Genomic DNA, 13,197 nt, shown 5'->3' on the forward strand with positions numbered 1-13,197 from the left:
GATGTTCGCTTGTTTTGAAGTGCTTGAATGGCACTGCACCTCAGGGGGATTTCAAGACATCAGATCACGAGATGTTGACCGGTTATAACCGATTTCAACCGGTTACCACAGAACCTCTCGTCAAAACGTTTCTCCACAATTCGCAGAATTTAGAGTTGGCAACGTGATTTGAAATGGTGCGTAGCCGTTAAATGCCACCGATACGAAATCGCGGCCACAAGACTAACGAAGAAGGAATGGCGCAAAAGCACTGCTGGGAATGAGTGTGGTAGCAAACGAGTGTAAAGTGATAGGAGAGGAGGGGGAGAAGAGTGAGGCGAAGTTCAGAGGGCGTGTTAGCAGTGTGTCAGGCCAGCAGCTCCCCCCGACCGACCATGCGCGCTGCATCTCCACGCCTATGCTCAATATTCCACATCGCATCGTCCGCGTTCCTGTCACTTTGGTCCGCGTTTACCACATGGTCCCACGTTATGTGCCTTTGTTTACTCCGCAGTCGAAGCTAACCTGCCTGTCGTTGCCTGTGGTAGGAGCCGCCCCCGAACCCCAGTGCGAAGGTGTCGCTGACGATGAATCATCCTGTGGGACGTACCTGGTGACTGGCACAAAGACAGGGGAGAGATCTCCCGTAACACCAGGCGCACCACACCGCCAGGGGAGACACACACACACACACACGCACACAGTGGCCGGAGAAAACATACAGAGTGCCTGGCTCCGGCCATATCAACTCTTTGACACCCTGAAACGGCGCCAGAGACTACCTGGAAAACCATCCATGCTCAGGAATCCCGAGTGTAGGAGGCAAGGTGTTGTGTGACTTGCAGACGGTGTGGCGACGGAGGAGAGGAGTCAGGTGGTGGGGCGTCGAGAGGGAGAGAGAGCGTTTACTATACCGTCAAATTTGTTTCGCTGGCAGATGAGCTGTGTTGACTCATGCTGGCCGCTCTGGTTGGCGGAGGTGTTCTGTGCTCCCATGACAAAGTTCAGCGCCCCGTCAGGATCACCCTGAGTGTGCACTGGTATGGAATGACGGGAGTAAGAGGCTGTGAAAGAAAAGATAACATGGAAAATACAGATGACATCCACTGGATGGCGTATCTCCAGTATCTTCTCACACCGTTGACAGCCCCGATGAATGTTTAGGAGACGATACTAAGTGATGGCCTAGGAGGTCTTATCATCATTATTTCATCGTTGAACACAATGCCCTCTCGACCAGTCCGTTCTGTCAGTGTGTCCAATTGATCCCCAGCTGGTAGGACAAGGTGCTGTAAACTGTTACGTGTGTTTCTAGTGGACGGAAAAATAAAAAGAACAAAGTAAACACAGCTGTGATTGCGACAGTAACGAAAGGGGTTCTTGGCATTAACAAGAGCGGATATGATCGTTTAGTATGAAGCTGCAGAGCCACGAGTGGATTAATGACGTGACATCACTCAAATAGAATATCCAGTGGTGAGGTAAACATATCCACGAACGGATGAGCGTTTGCGAGGACGGCGGATACGACTCATTGCTGTGGGAATAACCACGAACGGATGAATGGATCCATGAGGGCGGTGGATACAAGTCTCTGCTGTGCATATAGGACAGGCCAGAACTGACTGATGAATGACGTGCAAGACGGGTGTAGTCCAGTGTTGTGGTGGGGATAGTTACGAACGGATCGACGTAGTGAGAAGGAACGGGCTACAACCCAGTGTTGTGGTGGGGAGGGCCAGGAATGGATTAATGTATTGACTGCGGATACGATGTGTTGAGGTAATCACGAGTGAATGCCGTCTCAAGGATGGTGCGGGCGCTGTATTAGTGAGGCCAGCCTTGACCCACTGCTGTACGCACCCTCTGCTAACCAAGGTAAGGCACAAGTCTAGTTACATTTGCAAGTTGCACCTCAGGTGGTGAAGTAGATATCAGCACTGATAGTACAACAGGAAAACCAATACAAGAAAAAAATAATTAGGAACACAGGGTGGAACATTACATTATTTGTGAGGTCTTTTTTATCATCCTGATTAAGAAATGTATTTATGTATGTCTCCTTACACTAGTTTGCAGTGAATTTGTAAATTACATATACGAAATTGACCTCCTAGTATGCAGATTGTAGATCGTGGAAAATAACTAGCAGATTCGGGCCCTTTGAGCCTTCGTCTGCTCTTTCCTTCGGAGGGCTACTACGCCTCTCCTTCGCCACCACCACGCCCTCACCATCACTAACCCCCTTATTCCCTGGCTACCACACTCCCCCATCATCACCACCACTCTCTCCCTCCCTGGCCATCACACAATGAACGGTGGAATAGCACTATTCAGTGGCATAATCATTCAAATCATTCATCTTCGCCATTTTCCCTCTTCATACCTTCCATATAGCCTTCCCAGTCATCAATGAAATATTTTCTTGAATGTGAGTTAACCCAGTGGCCAGGATAATGGATTGGTTATTGACACCTACGTGTGGGGGATTAGTCATCGTGCGTCTAGCACTTTCTTCGGCTTGTATACACACATAAATACAAGACACAGAACCGACGAGTACATATATATATATATATATATATATATATATATATATATATATATATATATATATATATATATATATATATATATATATATATAAAACGAAGAGTTGAGCGCTTTCGCGATATTTCACATCTTCAGGAACAGAGATAACAGACGAATGTAGATTTAAAGACATACACTAGTTAGCGAACTTCCCGGTAATCGCCGTCATCTCCGTGGCTGCCGCACACACCGTTCGCTTTCAGTTCCTTTACACACGAAAAATTCAAATCCGGATGCGAAATTCGAAACTTTTGTTGCCATCATACAGGCCGTAAAATTCTACTCTAGCTACGCATTTCCCCTTTTATTAACACACAAATTCCAATTGATCAGTTGAAACGGATGAGGCTGGAAAATTTTGGATGTTTGAAAATCAAACAAATATCCAGTGAAAAGTGGCCTATTTGTAGGTGGGTTCAAATGTGACGCGGGGTGAGCCAGTCATAACAACAGTCATGCAATATTATCTTTGTCTTACAAAATACATTCGCGAAGTTAACTGGACATAAAGTTATATATTCTTTTTGTGTTACTGACGGGAGGGATGGGTTGTTGTGAGTCTGAAGACTCAAGGAAGGAGTTCGTTGGACGGTGCGTTCGTTGGAGCGTTTGTTCGTCGGAGTGTGGTGAGGAAGAGAAGGAGAGCAAAACAGAAGGAAAGATCACGTCAAACGTCAACTTACCCTCGCCATACATGGTGAGGGGGGTTTAGAACGCACCCAGGTCTTAATGAAAACCCTCTGATGGACATCGTACTATTGTTTTTTGTTTTGATTTTTTTTTTCATCGAGAACGAACGAGACAGTTAATTGAGGTTTTGTAGATATGGATTCCAGTCGTCTTCTCTGTGGGAAAGGGCACAACAGACTGCTAACACCATTAATGGGATACTGAACCCTGTTAGGCTGTGGCAGATGATTTTTGTTGAGGAATTCTCGCCACTTCATGTTACGGTTTAATGGTATGTCGTAAACTGATAACAGACAGTCATACTATACTGCAACACTTTGCACTAAGTACTAACCAATTTGCAACTAACGTTTTTAACAAAATTAAAATGTGTCGTTGAGTATTGTTCGCTGACTGTTTTCGGGTAAACGTGTTTTGTGTAATTATGGTAATACATGCACCACTCTTGCTCTAGCGCCAGTGGCTACAGCCTGATTATTAGGTTTAAAATGTAAATTGTGTGCACAGTATTTGTGCAAATCTAAAACTAGTGCATTTGCTAATGGTAAACCTTTAAACACGACGATGGGACTCTTGAACACGACGGTATGACCCGTAAGCACGACCGTGCGACCTCTTGAGCACGACTGCATGACCCACTGAGCACGACCGTGAGACCCCTGAGCACGACGGTACAGTTTTAGACCACAACGATAATGCCACTGAACACGACGATGCGACCCTCGACCATAATATTATCCTTAAGCACGTCGGTACGACTCTTGCGTACGGCGGTACGACCCTTCGGTACGATGGCTTGACCCACCAAGCCAGGTTATCAGACCCTAAGACCGTACTGTTATGATCAAGTGTTTACCTTCGTGCTCAAGGGTCGTACCTTCGTGCTTCAGGGTCGTACCTTCGTGCTTCAAGGTGAGTACAGCTGATCCCCGCCAACATGACGCTCTCCTACACTTACAAGGGAACCTATTTGCGTACGTAAGACTTGCCTCTTCTTATACCTCCTCAGGGAGCACAGCTCGGCCCACGACTGCTGATTCCACTTCAGTCTTAACAGAGGGAAGAGGCTTCTCTCCCACAGTCCTCCAGCCTCAGTTGGGGATTAACACGAAAGCTTAAGACTTCTCGAGGTTTCCCTTCCGCAGTCCTTCAGCCTTGGTTGAGGACTGTCACTAAGGCATGGTTGAGGAAGGGCAAAGGGCCCAGTGATCATGAACGACAGAGGCCAGAGAGAGAGACAGACTTCCCTGCAAAACGTCGCGTGTGTATGGTTTCAAACGGCAATATGATGGAGGTTTGGGGTCTTATCTGTGACTCAAGGTAGCAACGTTAGGCTGGGGAATGACTGTATGTCCTCCCTCACCCTGCAGGAGTTGGGAGAGGTCCAGCACACTCACTGCTGCCCACCATGGGACCAGTGTGGCCCAGCACGTTCTCCACTTCCTGCCAGTATGATCGAGTCAGCAAGTTGACCATCACGTCTCATCATAGGTAAGTGGTGGGTGTGAGCGGCCGTGGGTGGTGAGCGGTGGTCAGGATGTGGAGTGTGGTGGGCGTCGGGGGCGCAGCCGTGGGTGGTGGGTGATGGTGGTAAAGGATTTAGAGTGTGGTGGGTGTGGGTGCAGCCGTGGGTGGTGGTCAGGATGAACCGTGTCTTTGGCTGGACCAGCCATACGTTGGGGTAGGAGGTGTAGGGAGGGAGCATAACATCCCCCCAGCCACTGGGACTATCCATTCCGTTGATTCAGTTGCTCCATGCAAGTACGTCGACGACTCTACCACCGGCACCAGTCAGCGTGGACAGCAGCTTGAATTACCCTTCAGAAAACCTGCAGAACCTCTACGTAGAGCTAGACCAGTGCTAAACCACAGTCACCTCGACCATTGCCAAAGTTACGCAGTCGCGTCCCACCGGTTATCATATTCCTATGTCCTGGCCCCCTCCACCTTCTTTAGTCCACCAAGGTTCTCGGTGTTACTCTGGATGATCGACTAAACTGGAAGAAACACGTCAGCACCGTCATTAAATCCTCCAACTTTCGTCTCTACATTCTCTCCCGACCTCAAGACACCTGAGTTAAAGAACAAGACTCCTGCAGCGCTCACTCCAACTCAGGTGTTGAGTAGCTCGAAATATGGAGGATGCCAGAGGCTAAAGTTTATCAGTACAAACTTGCAGTACTAATTACTGTGAGAAATGAAAAAGCTCGTAGCGACCTTTGATATGATTTGTGCCACTGTGAGTGACTGTTTCATTACGCATCCCACTCTCACCCAGTGACCAGCTGCGCAAAAGAATTATAGAGGTCACGAGATGAGTTTTGTGGTTCATTATGCTGTTGAGTAACTGAGGAAAGAAAATGAATAAAGTCTGAAGTAAGAGATGATTACGAATGAGCTAAGCAGCCATCTGCTTTCAGCTCTCTCCACGAAGTCCCTCTTCACTTCCAATTCATCATCTGATCTTCAGGAATCCAATCCTCCTCATCAGTGTGCTCGATTCTTTACACAGTCGACTACATTCCTCTGATGAGGGTATTAGAGTCTTTCTGCAGCGGTTAGAAGAGGATCTGACAGGAATCAGAAGTTCTAAATTCTAAGGACTATGTTTTCCTTAAAAGGGGTTGAATCCGTTGTAAGTAAGAGTTCACAGAGAGGAGAGCGATGGACTGAATTCTTTTTAAATGCAATATTGCCTCACTTATGTTTTTCCTTTTCGACAGGACAAGGGTCCGCTTAGGTCTACCTGTCACCCTCCTTTATCAATATTTGATACCCTTCTATAGGCTCCATACCTCCACCTACACGCTGTTGTGTGCCCTTGAACTCGCTTACGTACTACAATCCCACCAGACAGTCAGTCTCCTATCTCTCCGATGCCGATATACTGTGCCCACTCTACGATCCTTGGGCCCACCTGTCACCCTCCCATGTGCTTACCTTTGTGCTTACCTTCACCTACCTCTTACTAAGTGCCTTTTACCCATCCTATCACAGGGCTGCGTCGTCTCTATTCACTCAGACAAATAAAGCCATTTAGAGTACGATAAGCGAGTTCACACTTCTTAAAAAGAAGAAAAGAATATCACGCAGGATGAATATGATGCGTCCATACAAGCTGTTAGAGTCATCCTATACAGCACAGACTCACATTAAAGTCCGCCAGATCAGGTCTTGGGTATAAGTTCCTCCACATAGGATGTGATCCACTGAGACGGCTTGCAACTGCCAGTTGAAGGTACTTATTGGACTTGCCGAGGATCCTCCGCTGGACAAGAGGATTGGCAGCTCCCCTGGGGATCGGAAGGTTTTACCAGAACCCGATTGTCTGATTAAACACTTCGCTTTGGGAGAAACGTTTTGGGTTTCGTGGACCGAGATAAAGTGTCACTGCCCTCACCCCTGCGGCAGGAGGACTGTCCTTGATCTATATGACTTGATACGCGTCCCCCTTGGGTGCGCAGAGGTGCATGAGAAGCAAAGTTCCACGTCGGTGTGGTCACAGTAAGAGAAAGAAGGAATCCCCTTGTAAGTGGAGCTCCCGAAACCACTTTCTACCAGCAGTCCAGACGAAGTCCCAACGCGGAGGAGGGGCTAATGACCTGCCTCCGCCCTCTTAGCTTGCTAGAGCAGGAGGACCTGCGAGACTCATGAAACTGTGTACCCTCCGCGGCCTGTGGGTCGAGTTCCCTGGTGAGTGGGGCGTGGGGGACTGGCGCAGTGGGAGGTTACTGTGTGCTCCCCTCCGACGGAGCAAGGTTGCCACATCGGAGTGAGGTCTGCTCTAGTAGCGTAGCATCGTGAAGATGTTTCCGTATGATAATCTATCGAAATTATTTAGCATTGCGAACACTCACTCAAGTTCACTCGGAGTCTACGCTATTTTCTTTTAAAGATGATAATTTCGAGTCTTTTGAGTCTTTTCTCGTGATGCTTATTTCTGAGTGAAGGGATTAGTTTTGTTGCTCTTCTCTGAATTTGATCAAATTTACCTCTGATCTGGTTGGGTGATCAGATCTCAATAGCGTACACTTGATGAGGTCTAACCAGGGCATTGTCGAGGGGGAATACTGAATCCTTTTTACCGCAGTTCACATTTCTAAGGAAAGGTTAAGGAGAAAGAGAAGGAATAAGAGTCAAACGGAAGAGTTAGGAGTAAAAGGAGAGTTTAGGGACAAAGGAAGGGGTTAGGGATACAGTGAGAAGTTCGGGACAAACGGAGGAGTTAGGACAAAGGGAGGGGTAAGGAGCAAAGGGAGGGAGTTGGAAAAAAAAAGGTATAGGTTAGGGGCAAACAAAGGGGTTAAGGGGGCAAATAAAGGGGTTAGACACGGGGGAAAAAACCCCATCCTATCAATAAAATCTTTAGAATATTAGATGGCAAAGGAATATGAATGTCACTATCACCCTCTGAGACGGGGGGAAAAAATACATACCAGACTCGTATATTTTTTCTTCTCTTAAAGTTGCATGTTGTGCATACATACATACACGCTTGGAAAAGTACGCATGGCTGTGTCTGTAAATAAGCGATGGAAATTTATATTTCAGTAACATGGAGGGGAAAAGACTGAATGATGGTCTTAAATGGGAATTCCCAAGTCCACCCGCCCTGGTATACTGAATGAGGTAACTGAATTTCCGCCAATCAGCAGTCGGAAGAGAAATTGTTTTCGCCTTGACGGTATGTTACAGTGGCCCTGATTCACAGTATGTTACAGTGGCCCTCAATGACGATATGTTACAGTGGCTCTGACTCACAGTATGTTACAGTGGCCCCTCACTGACGGTATGTTACAGTGGCCCTTATTGACGGAATGTTACAATGGCCCTGATTCACAGTATGTTACAGTAGACCTGAGCGACAGTATGTTACAGTGGCCCTGAGTGACAGTATGTTACAGGGGCCCTGATTGACAAGACGTTACAGTGGCCCTGACCTCGGAAGTCCTCGTAACGACTTACGTTGACAAAATCAGTCTTTGAATTCTTGACTCGTCCTCCAGCTAACCTAGACATGTCCTTCAGTAAATTCTTGACTGGTCCTTCTCCATGTACAGAACTGACCTAAGTCATTATATCGGGCATAGAGGATACGTGGGGGGGACCTAAAGACATGGGCCCCGGGGCTAGCTAGGATGAAGGCTTGGGGTAATCTCTATCAACAACTAAAAATTGCACAGCAGACAACAGAGGTATGACCGCGTGGGGAGGGAAAGTCGTCATATCCTCTCAACATTTAGTTCATATGCCAATGCTGGATGTGAATACCCATCACCTGAACTTCTCTGTGCCGGACAGATAATAATAATAATACCCTCCTGAGCGTAACCTGTGTTGATGTTTTTATCTCCAGAAAAATTGGAAAAAAAAAAAGGAATTTACAAAATGGAACCCCAAAAAAAACGACCTGCTGGGATGGTCGACGCCTCCTGAGTTTCCTTATCTGATTACATTACAGTAATGAGGGGGTGGAAGGAAATTCAATTTCGAAAGTAAAAATCCATTAACTCATTTGTGAAAAAATAAGGAAACTGAAATACGTGTGCATTATCATATTGCCTTTCTTGAAGAGGCATATTCGCTGAGTGTTGACATTAATAAAGTATGTGTTACACCTGTGTCGATATTCTTCCCCGTCAAACATATCCCACAACACACACATCCACCTTTAAAAAAATAAACACGACACTACAGTTACAGACGGACCGCCCAGTGCCAGTAATGGCACTCCGAGCACACACGCCTGACCTATGCCGATAATGGGACGCCCAAGCACATATGCCTGACCTGTGCCAGTCATGGCACACCCGAGAACGGGCTGTCACTGGCAAGAGCTCGTGCCAAAGCTTAGTTTTGGAGAATCTGTACAAAGACACTCTTCCCTCCGACACTATCCCATGGTCGATCATTCCAGTGTTGTCTATCTCCACTGTTGAGAAGCGTTTTGCCCACACTTGTATAACATCTCTTTCCCCTTTAACTTCATACGGTTATTTCCCGTCAGTCTTTCTCCATCTAACGTTTTGGATGGGGTGATACACTCAACATTACGAACTTTTCTTGAACATTTCCGGTAGATCTTCTCAGAGTGTAACACTTCTGTAGTGAAGATAATTTCTATATCTCTGAATTTTTTTCTACAGGATTCATTTCTGCGCAAAGTAATTCGTTTCATTGCTCTTCTTGTTATCGTTTAAGTGTTCCTTCGTCTCTGATCAAGGTTCGCGGCCAAAGGTGAACAGTTCATTTCCAGATGAGGAACGACCAGGGACCATGTACGAAGGAAAGACTGCGTCATTCCTTTAGTTAGTTTACATCTGTAGCTATGAGGCCTAACACTGTGGTCGCTGGAAGGTATTATATACAGGCAAGGTTTTTGCCATGCATTTCCTCGGAACATATTGAGGTGGTATTACGAGCAAGTCCAGTTTCCAGACCGATTATATGAGTCAAGGAAAGTATGGGTCATAGAAGTGTGCCTTGCGGTACCCCTATACGTCATTCTGAACAAGTCAGACGCTTCCTTGTTGAATACCACCCGTTGTTTTCTATCTGGAAGCCCTACACATACATTTGATATACCAGGGGTATTCAAACAGGGCACACCACAACACGCCAGTCATACACGATAAACCAACATCATACAATTTCATAAAGTCTCATATTTTTTTTTCATTTCCAGTTAACCTCCCCTGTCCACTGTCCTCCACCGCCCATTCCTGATCATCCAACGTAGAGAGAGGCAAGTGGTGCTGCTGGTGGTGTTGCAAGTGGTGCTGGTGCTGTTGTGATGGTGACATTGATCCCGCACACAACACTGCCCGCCCCAGAGAGAGAGAGAGAGAGAGAGAGAGAGAGAGAGAGAGAGAGAGAGAGAGAGAGAGAGAGAGAGAGAGAGAGAGAGAGAGAGAGAGAGAGAGAGAGAGAGAGAGAGAGAGAGAGAGAGAGAGAGAGAGAGAGAGAGAGAGAGAGAGAGGAGCAATAAGAGGGTGAGAAAAAAGTGGCAGAAAGACAGACAAAATATTTGTCTTTGGCTACATCGTTGATCGTCCATGCTCTGCATGACTTCGTCTTGCTGAATATGTCCCTGAGATAAAGTGTATCTTTGAAAAAGGCAAGGAGAAAACGCCTCCATGAACTAGTCTGGGAATCCATAGCTTCATGATGACTGAGAGGGATAGAGAGGCAATGACTGAGAGGGAAAGAGAGGCTGTAGCATCCAAGAGACGGGTTGGGTGAGGTGTTATGTTGCTGTTGTCTGGGGGCATCATGGTCCGCTTGGGAGGGCCACAGATGGTTCACCCCCCCCTCTGATTATCTATCTACACGTCCACCGCACCAGCTGATCACTGGCAGCTGGTGCGAGCCTCGCTGCTCCCTGCCACACATCCCCTGTGTCAGTTGGATGTTTCCTGTTAGTGGTGTCTGTGTGCATGTTGACTGTAGGTGTTGGACGAAACACTCCAGCTGGTGTACCAAGTGTTTCACCAGCCGAACATGTAGGAACGACAACGACAGGAACGAAGAGGTAGTAATAGCCCTGTGGGCCGTAGAGTAATAAGAGTCAATACCTAAATGATGATGGTAATTAACCTCTAGGGCACGACGAGGCACCCTAGAGTACAGCCTTAAAGGGTCAGGTCAAAGGCTGGTCCATCGTACCCTGTGGTCGTACCTTTGTGCACGAGGGTCGTACCGACGTGCTCGGAGGGTCGTGCCGACGTGCTCGAGGGGTCCAATTCGTGGGGCTTATGGTACTAAATAACAGGAGATAGCAATGCAAACGGGGTCAAGCTGTGATGTTGTAGTCTTACATTCATGGTCGACCAAACTTCGTAGGTTAAGACGTGACTCCAACAGGATGCTGGAAGTGTGAAACTGCTGGAAACTCTGAGAGTGCGAGGCTACTTGAAGCTCTGGGAGTGTGAAGCTGCTGGAAGCCCTGGGAGTGCAATGTTGCTAGAAGCTCTGGGAGTGTGAGGCTGCTGGAAGCTCTGGGAGTGCAAGGCTGCTGAAAGCTCTGGGAGTGAAAGGCTGCTGGAAGCTCTAAGAGTGCGAGGCTGCTGGAAGCTGTTGGGGAGTAAGGCTGCTGGAAGCTCTGGGAGTGCGAGGCTGCTGAAAGCTCTGGGAGTGCAAGGCTGCTGGAAGCTCTGGGAGTGTGAGGCTGCTGGAAGCTCTTGGGGAGTAAGGCTGCTGAAAGCTCTGGGAGTGCAAGGCTGCTGGAAGCTCTAAGAGTGCGAGGCTGCTGTAAGCTCTGGGAGTGTGAGGCTGCTGGAAGCTCTGGGAGTGTGAGGCTGCTGGAAGCTCTGGAAGTGTGAGGATGCTAAAGTCTCCACATGGGTGGTGAAGAAGCCACACGAATGACACCAGGGGGTCACACTCACGAACGGTTCGACAAACGACCATGGAGTCACACTCACGAATGACCAAGGCCACATTCGAGAATATCCCCACAGGACAGAAACCAGGGCTATCCTTTTCTTCTACTACTTTTAAGGGGTCTGCATACTTTTTTTTTTGAAGTAAGGAAAAAAGAAAATGGTCTTCAACGTTTTCAATGGTTATGTTTGCCCTAACATTATTAGTCTCCCCCAAGCGAGTCTACAGCCGGTGGCTTGCGAAATTTCAGACCTCGGTGGACCAAGTGACCTGCAATAACGTGTCAGATATACAGCGGGATTTGGTGCAAAATATCTGAGCATGCAAAATAAATGACCACCAGTATGTTCCCATTGCATAATTAATGAGGACTGGTTCATAAGGATTTAAAACTGGAAAGTTACGGGCCCAAAACCAGACATGAAAGCAGAAACCATGAGGGCAAAGATGTGAGAAAGGAGGTCAATTAGAATGAATATATTACAAGAGAGTCTGATGGCACATGATTTCTGAATGTAGTTACAAAGATTCGCCACATCAACTATACGAGCCTTCTCAATAAATTTCACCTTTGAAATGAAATTTTTCTGCGTGGAAATATACTTTCATCCAGAGTCATCTTCAAAACTGTAAGACTGAACAACATGGAAGCAAAGGAGAAGGAAAGAAGATTTGATTATAACAGAAATAACACGAGAGATACCTGGCAATTACTGTGGACTGTGGTCATCCGATGTGTCATCCACTCTACATCCTTTCCCAGTGACAGAGCCGCTCAAAAGCCTCTAACCGAGTCTATTTTACATATAGAAAGATCCCACATACACACAAAAACTCGACAGCGAAGCGCTACACTACCCAGCTTTTAAAATCGCTGCTGAGCCCTCTGGATTTAGCCATAAAACGTGACTTGCTGACCACTGCGTATTCAATGCGCATGTGCACTCTTTTTTGCTGTCATCCCTGTCGCATGTCAGATATTTCGCTTAGCACTGGGTACTAGCTAGCACTGTTGGTGCTGCATGGTGGCGACGGACCCCCAACATTCTCCTAGGCACCAACGTTGAAGGAATGGGGTAAACACCGCACTCGCAAGCTGAGCTTCAGGTGGCTCCACCACACCCATGGTACCAGTACATAAAGTTCATAATCTGGGAGATTAATGTCATGAAAACGATGTTGTAACAGTCATTACAATGATGATAATGGGGTGGCATTAATCATGACATTGACAGTGGCAAGGTTAATGACGTTACTGTAGTACTGTAACAACATCACAAACAAACCAAAAACAAGTGACAATAATAACAAGGACAACAATAGTAGTAGTAGTAGTAGTAGTAGTAGTAGTATTAGTAGTAGTAATGGTAGTAGTAATGGTAGTAGTAATGGTAGTAGTAGTAGTAGTAGTAGTAGTGGTAGTAGTAGTAGTAGTAGTAATGGTAGTAGTAGTAGTAGTGGTAGTAGTAGTAGTAGTAATAGTAGTAGTAGTAGTAGTAGTAGTAGTAGTAGTAGTAGTAGTAGTAGTAGTAGTAGCAGTAATACTTCTAATAA

General features: G+C 46.7%; 1 protein-coding gene across 2 annotated transcripts in view; it reads left to right on the forward strand.

The window, feature by feature from the left end:
* Positions 1-671: 671 nt before the first annotated feature.
* Positions 672-13,197, forward strand: part of LOC139763801 (uncharacterized) — a 471,998-nt gene continuing 459,472 nt past the window's right edge. For both annotated transcript variants that reach the window (XM_071690065.1, XM_071690066.1), the window contains exon 1: positions 672-1,857. The gene's annotated coding sequence lies outside the window, so the exon portion shown is untranslated. The remainder of the gene's footprint in view (positions 1,858-13,197) is intronic.

This window comes from Panulirus ornatus, chromosome 48 (genome assembly GCF_036320965.1).
Source record: "Panulirus ornatus isolate Po-2019 chromosome 48, ASM3632096v1, whole genome shotgun sequence".
Classification (NCBI taxonomy): Eukaryota; Metazoa; Arthropoda; class Malacostraca; order Decapoda; family Palinuridae; genus Panulirus; species Panulirus ornatus.